General features: G+C 33.0%; 1 long non-coding RNA gene across 1 annotated transcript in view; it reads right to left on the bottom strand.

The window, feature by feature from the left end:
- Window positions 1-8,784: 8,784 nt before the first annotated feature.
- LOC137637975 (uncharacterized) overlaps window positions 8,785-10,000 on the bottom strand; it is a 184,772-nt gene continuing 183,556 nt past the window's right edge. The window contains exon 3 of the long non-coding RNA XR_011043835.1: window positions 8,785-8,912. This is a non-coding gene — a long non-coding RNA (uncharacterized lncRNA). The remainder of the gene's footprint in view (window positions 8,913-10,000) is intronic.

Here is a 10,000-nt window from a genome sequence, read left to right as displayed (position 1 = left end):
AATCTCCTCTTCATTCGACACCAATTTGGCATATTACAATGGCAGCTTTGGAATATATATATACGATATCAATTTAATGTCTGCAGTCAAATTATGCTATATATAATAATAATAACTGGTCTCTAGGGTATTTACTTGATGTGTAAATTGCTAATATTTTAAATTCTGACCAAGAGTACTCCTATTCTAACAACACACAGGCCTCACTATTACCAGTTACCATTTACATTACTGCTACGATTTTCTTTAGCAACGTTGGGTATTTGACAAAGCAATGGCCTTATTATATAGTAAGTGATAATAATAATAATAATAATAATAATAATAATAATAATAATAATAATAATAATAATAACAACAACAATAACAATAATAATAATAATAATAATAATAAATATCCCTTGCATTCGACCCACTGCATTTCATCGGTGTTGGAGACTTTGGGACAGCCAATAAGTTTACAGGAATTTCAATTATACAAAAAACATACAAAATATACAGACTGAACAAAGCATGGAACATTAAGAGCAAAATCTGTTAAAGTTTTACATCATTCACGAGAGAGAGAGAGAGAGAGAGAGAGAGAGAGAGAGAGAGAGAGAAATATGCAATACCCTAAATTCCCCACTCCTCTAACCCTAGCCATTCACCAGATTCGTGACGTCACTTCCTGTGCCCGCATGCCACTGGGGGCGGGCGGCCCAAAGCGGCTACCATTGCCAGCGGGGTCCAAAAGAAGTCTTTCCTGTGGCTGTCTCCGAACGAGCGCGCGTGATCACAATTCGTTGAAAGTGACAATGTTGACCATCGTCTACCAACGTCTCAGCCAAAATAGGTTATGTAAGTTTCAGTGCTCCCGTCTATTTATGAATTACTGTTAGCTAGTATTCGTGTCGTCAAATGTGACGGTAATATAATGACGCCTTGGCAAATAGTCTCTAAACCGCATACCAACCCAAAGCTAGGGTCAAAATGCCTCAATTCTATGTAAGCACATATAGAGCTAAACGTGATACAAGATTGATTATATTTCAAAACAGATAATTAATATATATATATATAAAAAAAAATAACAGAAACATGACTGAGCCAGTAATAAGAATTTGGAAAATATACAATTTCCAGGTAATTTAATCTGTTACGTAATTACTAATGTGTCATACTTTAAAGTTCATAATCATCAAGGGACAATAATAAAAAAAACTTGAATATGAATGTAAAAAAAGGAAAAAAAAAAAAACATTTAAATATAGTGCGGACCTTGGCATAGAAGAAACCTATGTTGTACAGCCGAAGGTATGCAACAACAACAACAACAACAACAACAACAACAACAACAACAACAACAACAATAATAATGATGATAATAATATTAATATTTTCTCCACTTTTTCCCCTGGATAATTATACCCCATTAGACAATTTTTTTTTCCGGGGGGGGGGGGGTTGAAAGTTTTAGCCCCGTGGACACTTCCGGGATATATTGCCGACACTTCTGGCCTTTCTTGAGTGTTGTTATCATCAACCAATCTACAACCATAGTTGTAAAAGCAGAAAGGTCATCAAACCGACTTAAAATGCAAGAATAATGACAAAGCCGTAGTTATGTTACAACAGGACTCTAACAGACACTATAGTCCATTCTTTTTAGTGAGGCAGATTTGCACAGACTCGCAGGGGTGCCCTTTAAGCTCGGAAATGTTTCCTGGTCGCTGATAGCAGAAAACTTTTCCGAGCTAAAAGGGCACCCCTACGAGTCAGTGCAAAGGCGCTTCATTATAAAAAATTGAGTATAGTATTACTATCCCAGTATACAGTAAAATACGACTGCATGGGCACGGTAATTCACGAGTTAGTTGCCTAGGCCGAGTCCAAAGTATATACTTTGGCAGAGTTAAGATGTATCAAAATGTTGCTACATCAGTTGTGGTGGCCGATGTGGTAATGTCCCTGACTGGTGATCGCCGGTCCGGGGTTCGAGTCCCACTCAAACTAGTTGGTTCCTTTGGTCACTGCAACCTCCCCATCCTTGTGAGCTATGGATGGGGGGTTTGGGGGAGCCTATAGGTATATCTGCAGTCATCAGTAGCCATTGCTTGGATCTCCTTGGTCCCAGCTTAATTGGAAAGGAGGCAGTCTCTATGGCACTGTCCTGTTCGATAGGGCAATGTCCCTGTCCCTTGATTCTGCCATTCATGAGCGGCCTTTAAAGCTTTGAACGACTATCCAAGATAACCTTACAACTCACCCTACACAGGGTTATATGACATGCATACTAAAGGCAGATAAGAAAGATTTGAACAGCATAACTGGCACAAACTACAATCCTTTTGAAGATTTAAACATTTTAAAAACCTTTCAAATTGTAATAAAACTTACAGTAGTATATATTTTATTCCTTGATTAAGGGTTGTAAGTTGGAGCACAAGAATAAAACAATTTAGAATTTGATGAAATTATGCATTTTTCCCGCTGTTCTAACGTTACGAAGGTTAACCTAAATATTACATTACAGATTATTTTCCATTATTAACACGACGATATATATATCGATATATATATATATATATATATATATATATATATATATATATATATATATATATATATATATATATATATATTCGGCAGACGAAACGCCTATCTTCCTCTCTTTCTAATAATATTTTTAAAGCAATTTCTATAGAAATAAGGGAATCGGCCAACTTTGAAATCTTGACCTCTAGAGTAAATAAATCAATCTTATATAACTAAAAATAATTAATTCTATATTATTTTACCTCAGGTACTCTTCTCTCATTGACAGTCCAAGTTCGGCACATTGTAAAATAAATTAAAAATAATCATTATGATTGTTCATTATTTCTCAGATCGTTTATTTATTTCCTTAGTTCCTTTCCTTACTGGTCTATTTTTCCTTGCTGGAGGCCTTGGGCTTATAGCATCTTGCTTTACCAACAAAAGTTGTAGCTTAGCTAATAATAATAATAATAATAATAATAATAATAATAATAATAATAATAATAATAATAATAATAATGTATTCAAGTAACAGGAATATGTTTCAAATACGAACTGACAAACATCAACTGATGTTATCAAAAGAATAGAAAAGTTAAAAAGTACAAAGGATCCAGGAAATAATTAAACAGTAAAATTTTACAGGGGTTTTTTATCACTTATGACAGTTGTAAGTACTTCAACCAACGTCAAATAAACTAAAATATGACGAAATCTAGGAGGCTTATTCATTAAGATGAACTTAAAAGCACACGCGTATATATGCAAGTCAACAAGCAAATTTAATCACATATGTATACATTATCATAATTATTATTATTATTATTTTTATTATTATTATTACTAGCTAAGCAACAACCCTAGTTGGAAAAGCAAGATGCTATAAGCCCAATGGCTCCAACAGGGTAAAATAGCCCATTAAGGAAAGGAAATAAGGAATGAACAATTAAAATAAAATATTTCAAAAACAGTAACATCACCAAAACACATATTTCATAAATAAACTATATAGACTTATGTCAGACTCTTATTAAGATAATGATGACTATTTGAGAAAAAATTCATCTTCCCTTTATAATACGGAGCAAGTCTCTCTCTCTCTCACTCATATATATATATATATATATATATATATATATATATATATATATATATATATATATATATATATATATATATATATATATATATATACACATATATATATATATATATATATATATATATATATATATATATATATATAAACACACACACATATATATATATATATATATATATATACATATATATATATATATATATATATATATATATATATATATATATGTGTGTGTATATATATATATATCTCGTCACACTTGTCGGCATTGCAAGACGTATAGCTACTCGATCTCTCTTCGTCCCTAGGGTAGGAGGGAGGAGGCGTACCCGGAGAGGAAATGGTGAAGGGATGGGAAGGGTTAAATTTGTGCGCGCGCATATCTACCTAAATATTTAATCGTCACTTTTGACGGGTCGTGTACACTCGTTACTAAGAATCTTCTGCCACTCCCACCAGACAGCCAGGATCTGTACCACATTTCCTTAATGGTTTCCTCATCCTATTTATCAACGTCACCTGACATTCGTTACTTGTCACCCATCCAAGGACTGACCAAACCCAATTGTTGTTTAACATCAATGAATCTTTTTTTATTTTCTAACTCTTATTACATCCTGTATGGAGAATTCAAAACTCGACATCATCGTCTATTAGTCCTGCATGGTAACCACAGTAGATAGTAACAGGGTTGTGGTGGCCGATGTGGTAACGTCCCTGACTAGTGATCGCCAGGCTGGAGTTCGAGTTCAGCACATACTCGTTAGTTCCTTTGGTCACTGCAACCTCAACATCCTTGTGGGGATGGGGGATTTGGGGGAGCCTATAGGTCTATTTGCTGAGTCATCAGCCGCCATTCCCTGGCCCTCCCTGTTCCTAGCTTGAGTGGAGAGGGGGTTTGGGCGCTGATCATATGTATATATGGTCAGTCTCTAGGGCAGTGTCCCACTAGATATGGCAATGTCACTGTCCCTTGCCTCTGCCATTCACGAGCGGCAGTTAAACCATTAAAATGTCAACGTTATACGCCATTAAACACCAGACATCACCAAATCTCATCACCATTAAATGCAAGTAAATGTGAAGGAGTATTTGCATCAAGAAGTAAAGGGTATCACGTGCAATTACAGTTATTAATTTTCATGTCCGATTCTGTTTCAAGGGTTATTAAATACTGCAGATGAATGATTTCAAGTTATCTTTATCATAATTCAAGAGAAATTTTCATTCCTTACTATGAATGTTTAGCCTTATTTTATTGACTATACACACACAATATATATAATATATATACACACAAACACACTAGTGTACGCGACCCGTCTAAAATGACCGCTAAATATTTAGATAGATATGCATACACACGCATACGGACCACCTCCCGTCTCACCGGGGTAAGACTACTTCCTCTCCCTCGTGTGTATGTATGTGTATATATATATATATATATATTATATATATATATATGTGTATATATATATATATATATATACACACATATATATAATATATATATATATATATATATATAATGTGTGTATGCGTATTTTCCTTCATTTCATGCTGACGCTGATGGCTTTTCGCAGGTGGATCAACAGATGGGCAGCGTACCGAGATTGAACCAGAGACTATAAAAAGAGTAACTCGGTACTCTACCACCGTGCAGTTTACGAAATGATACCCGCAGAAAAAAGAAGGTTAATCCGGTTACCTAGTATAGTTAAGATCTAATATAAAAGATAAGACGTCTTTAATACACAAGGAAATAAGTATGGTGACACTAATGAAATCCGGAAACCAGATAATTATAATACAAGGCGGAAATTCGTTGCTCTGCGTTTAATAGTAGTCATAAGTTACTATTCTACTAACTATAGGATCATGCAATCCTTAAGAAGTCTGCTACAAAATGATACAATCCTACAATCCTAAAGTCACTATTCTATTATCTTGAAAAGGGTAAAATCCTAAAGTCACTATTCTACTATCTTGAAAATGGTACAATCCTAAAGTCACTATTCTATTATTTTGAAAAGGGTAAAATCCTAAAGTCACTATTCTACTATCTTGAAAATGGTAAAATCCTAAAGTCACTATTCTATTATTTTGAAAAGGGTAAAATCCTAAAGTCACTATTCTATTATCTTGAAAAGGGTAAAATCCTAAAGTCACTATTCTACTATCTTGAAAATGGTAAAATCCTAAAGTCACTATTCTATTATTTTGAAAAGGGTAAAATCCTAAAGTCACTATTCTACTATCTTGAAAATGGTACAATCCTAAAGTCACTATTCTATTATCTTGAAAAGGGTAAAATCCTAAAGTCACTATTCTATTATTTTGAAAAGGGTAAAATCCTAAAGTCACTATTCTACTATCTTGAAAAGGGTACAATCCTAAAGTCACTATTCTATTATCTTGAAAATGGTAAAATCCTAAAGTCACTATTCTATTATTTTGAAAAGGGTACAATCCTAAAGTCACTATTCTATTATCTAAAATGATAAAACCCATAATTAGTCACTATTCTATTATCTAAAATAATACAACCCCTAAAAAAGACATTATTTTATTATTTAAAACAAGACATCCCTGAATAAGTAAGTCCCTATTCTAAAATGATACAACCCTTAATAAACAATTATTCTAATATCTAAAATGATACATCCCTTAAGTTACTACTCTATTATTATCTAAAATAATACAACCCTTAATAAGACACTACTCTATTATCTAAAATGATACAATCCTTAATAAGTCATGATTCCACTGTCTTTAAAATGATACAATCCTTAAGAAGTCATGATTCCACTGTCTTTAAAATGATACAATCCTTAAGAAGTCATGATTCCACTGTCTTTAAAATGATACAATCCTTAAGAAGTCATGATTCCACTGTCTTTAAAATGATACAATCCTTAAGAAGTCATGATTCCACTGTCTTTAAAATGATACAATCCTTAAGAAGTCATGATTCCACTGTCTTTAAAATGATACAATCCTTAACAGGTCACTATTCTATTAATCAAAATGATACATTCCTTAATAAGTCATTACTCCACGGTCTTTAAACTGATGCAATCATTAATTCCTGTAAAGCAAACCAGAGTGCAAATACCTATATACCGTACACAGTGCCGAGCCTATTTAAAGCCATGAGATAACGGCAGAGAGAATGAAAACTAAACTTGCCCCCGCAAACGAGAACATGTGCTTTCTGACAGGAAGTCTGTCAGCTGTTCTAATTATCTTGCTATGCATTCTCCTTGTTACTATCATCATCTAAGCCCATATCGTCCTTGCTCAACTTTACGTGTCCAAATAACTCTCTCTCTCTCTCTCTCTCTCTCTCTCTCTCTCTCTCAAAAGTTTTCCATTTATATTCTTTCTCACACAAGCCCAAACTATTTTCATTTAATTTAGCATTTTCAAGACTTCTCTCTCTCTCTCTCTCTCTCTCTCTCTCTCTCTCTCTCTCTCTCATGTTTTCCATTTAAATTCTTTCCACACATACACGATTAAAATATTTTCATTTCAATATAGTATTTTCAAGACCTCTCTCTCTCTCTCTCTCTCTCTCTCTCTCTCTCTCTCTCTCACCTGAAAACAAGACCATTTGTCTCGTCGAGACAACAGCACATTCATCAGCCTCCACAAGCCATAGCGATCAGTCTTAGGCCACAGCACCCACAGTGTTCAATATGCATGTCCTGCCGTTAAATTACCCTAAGTTAGGAGGCCACTTGTCTCCTTAAAACCATATTAACCCTCCGTCCGAGGGCGTCTTTGCCATGCAAATTAAATAAATTACTGCCATTTATGTCCGTGGGATAAATTTTCCAGAAGAGGAATTGCTAACATTTGTGTCATTGAGGTTTAAAGCCATAAATTTTCACGATCTATTCATATTAGACGTCACAGGGATTTGGAACTGTTTATTTTCTAGAGTTCCTCATATTTTATATCTTGTGCTAAAAGCAACGTGATTTATACTTTTTTAAATACATTTTATGTATCAGACCTTGGAGCGAGATCTTCCAAAATTTTAGTTTAGATGTTTGATAGAGTAATAACTTTTTATATCTTCTGATTGATTGGGAGACATCGAGTGGAAAAAAACCATGTCACGAGTTCAATAAATACTTTTTTAATTTCTTATACTATTCATTTGCCTAGAGTTTGGATCAAATATACATACATACATATATATATATATATATATATAGAGAGAGAGAGAGAGAGAGAGAGAGAGAGAGAGAGAAAATCATGTTGCAAGTTTAATAAATACTTTTCATTTTTATACTATTTATGTCCTTAAAGCTTGGATAATATATATATATATATATATATATATAATTCCATGTATATACAATTCCTTGATTTTGTATAAGAGCTTTAAAATTTACATTTATTTCAGTTGCAAAATAAGTCTTACAAGCTCTAATTTAGCCAATATATTTTACTATTCTGTACTAACCAAATCATGTTTGAAAATCGATTTTATTTGCAGCTTAAAATAAAGAATTAAGAAGAGAGTAAACACAGAAGCAGAAGTAATCACGGAAACGTGGATTTCAATTAGGGTAGCATTTCGACGTGTCTTTTTGCAGTGTATATATGAAATATCTGTTTTGATGTTGTTACTGTTTTTAAAATATTTCATTAATTGTTAATTATTTCTCATATCGCTTATTTATTTCCTTATTTCCTTTCCTAACTGGGCTATTTTTCCCTGTTGGAACTCTTGGGCTTATAGCATCTTTCTTTTCCAACTAGGGTAATAGCTTAACTAATAATAATAATAATAATAACAATAATAATAATAATAATAATAACAACAACAACAACAACAACAACAACAACAACAACAACAACAACAACAACAACAACAACAACAACAACAACAACAACAACAACAATAATAATAAATAACAAATAAATAAATAAATAAATATTCCAAATAATCGCTCGTGTAATTACAAAATTTACATGTAGACATAACTTCCAGTTGGTCTAGTCGTATCCACTAAAAGAATATTTACATTTTTTCAAATAATTTCTAGTCTTAAATTACGCTCAATTTCATCATTCCCTCGTGTCCTTCGAGACTTCACATAAATTAGTCCAACATTCAAAAGACAATGATGCTTCTGTCCACTTATACAATGCTTTATATTGAGAATCAAAGATTAGAATATAATAATACGAGATGATAAAATACTTGCCGGTGTTCATGTCGTTCGCACAGAGGACATTGACGATGATTAAAACGCTTTAAAAGACAACTCACCTGAAATAAAGGAGACAAGAACATGTGTGAGGAAGTGCTAACTTTGAAATTAAGAATACTTTAACGAAAAAACAGCGATTTATAAAAAGACGACAAATTTCACAAAAATAATACGGATTTATATATACAGGTATATATATATATATATATATACACACACACATATATATATATATATATATGTAAAATATAAAAACAAAGGCAACATATTTCACAACAAAAATACGGATGTTTATTAACGAAAAAAAATACTAATATAAAAACAAAGACAGCATATTCCACAAAAAAAAAATTGTGATTTTTAAATAAAATCTTCCCAGTAGGTCACACTAACGGTAAAGGTCCGATTTTTAAAGGGATATGAGTTTTTAAAATGATCATAAACTGACAATAGGAACTTCCTATTTTCTTAAGCCTACTGTGTATCTCTTGAGGTTTGGTAAACGAATTTTTATTACTGGGAAGTTACCTTACATTACTTACACAAATGTATGCTTTCTTATTTCATGTGAACTGGTTTTTAGCAGAAACAAATCCACGTAGTAAAAAATAGTTTACATAATAGATATGACCTCCACTTATTTTAACCATTAACTTGCAAGAACAGCGAGTAAAAAATAAGAACGATAAGCCATCAATTAATAATATTTTTTATTCACATGGCGACACAAATATTTTATATATATATATATATATATATAATATATATATATATATATATATATGAGAGAGAGAGAGAGAGAGAGAGAGAGAGAGAGATATTTGATAAATTGAGCCTGTGTTAATTTCATTCATTTACCCCCAACACCCCTCCCGAGGATATGCGTCTCTCACTCCCTCTCTCCACCTTTCGTCTATTACGGCTGACAAATATACCTGGGAAGTCCGGAGATATGTATCTCTCATCTCCGGCTCACCGGAGAGAACCAAACTGTGACAGGTGTCTACAGATGATGGTAAACGACACTTTGTGTATAACCAGACCCGACCACCCACCCCTACACCGCTCTCTCTCTCTCTCTCTCTCCTCTCTCTCTCTCTCTCTCTCTCTCTCAATGATGAATAAGGTATAAAGTTTAAGAAAATTA

This window comes from Palaemon carinicauda, chromosome 3 (assembly GCF_036898095.1).
Source record: "Palaemon carinicauda isolate YSFRI2023 chromosome 3, ASM3689809v2, whole genome shotgun sequence".
NCBI classification, from domain to species: domain Eukaryota; kingdom Metazoa; phylum Arthropoda; class Malacostraca; order Decapoda; family Palaemonidae; genus Palaemon; species Palaemon carinicauda.
The sequence above is the reverse complement of the archived record's forward strand: the minus strand, read 5'-3'. Positions and strand labels throughout refer to the sequence as shown.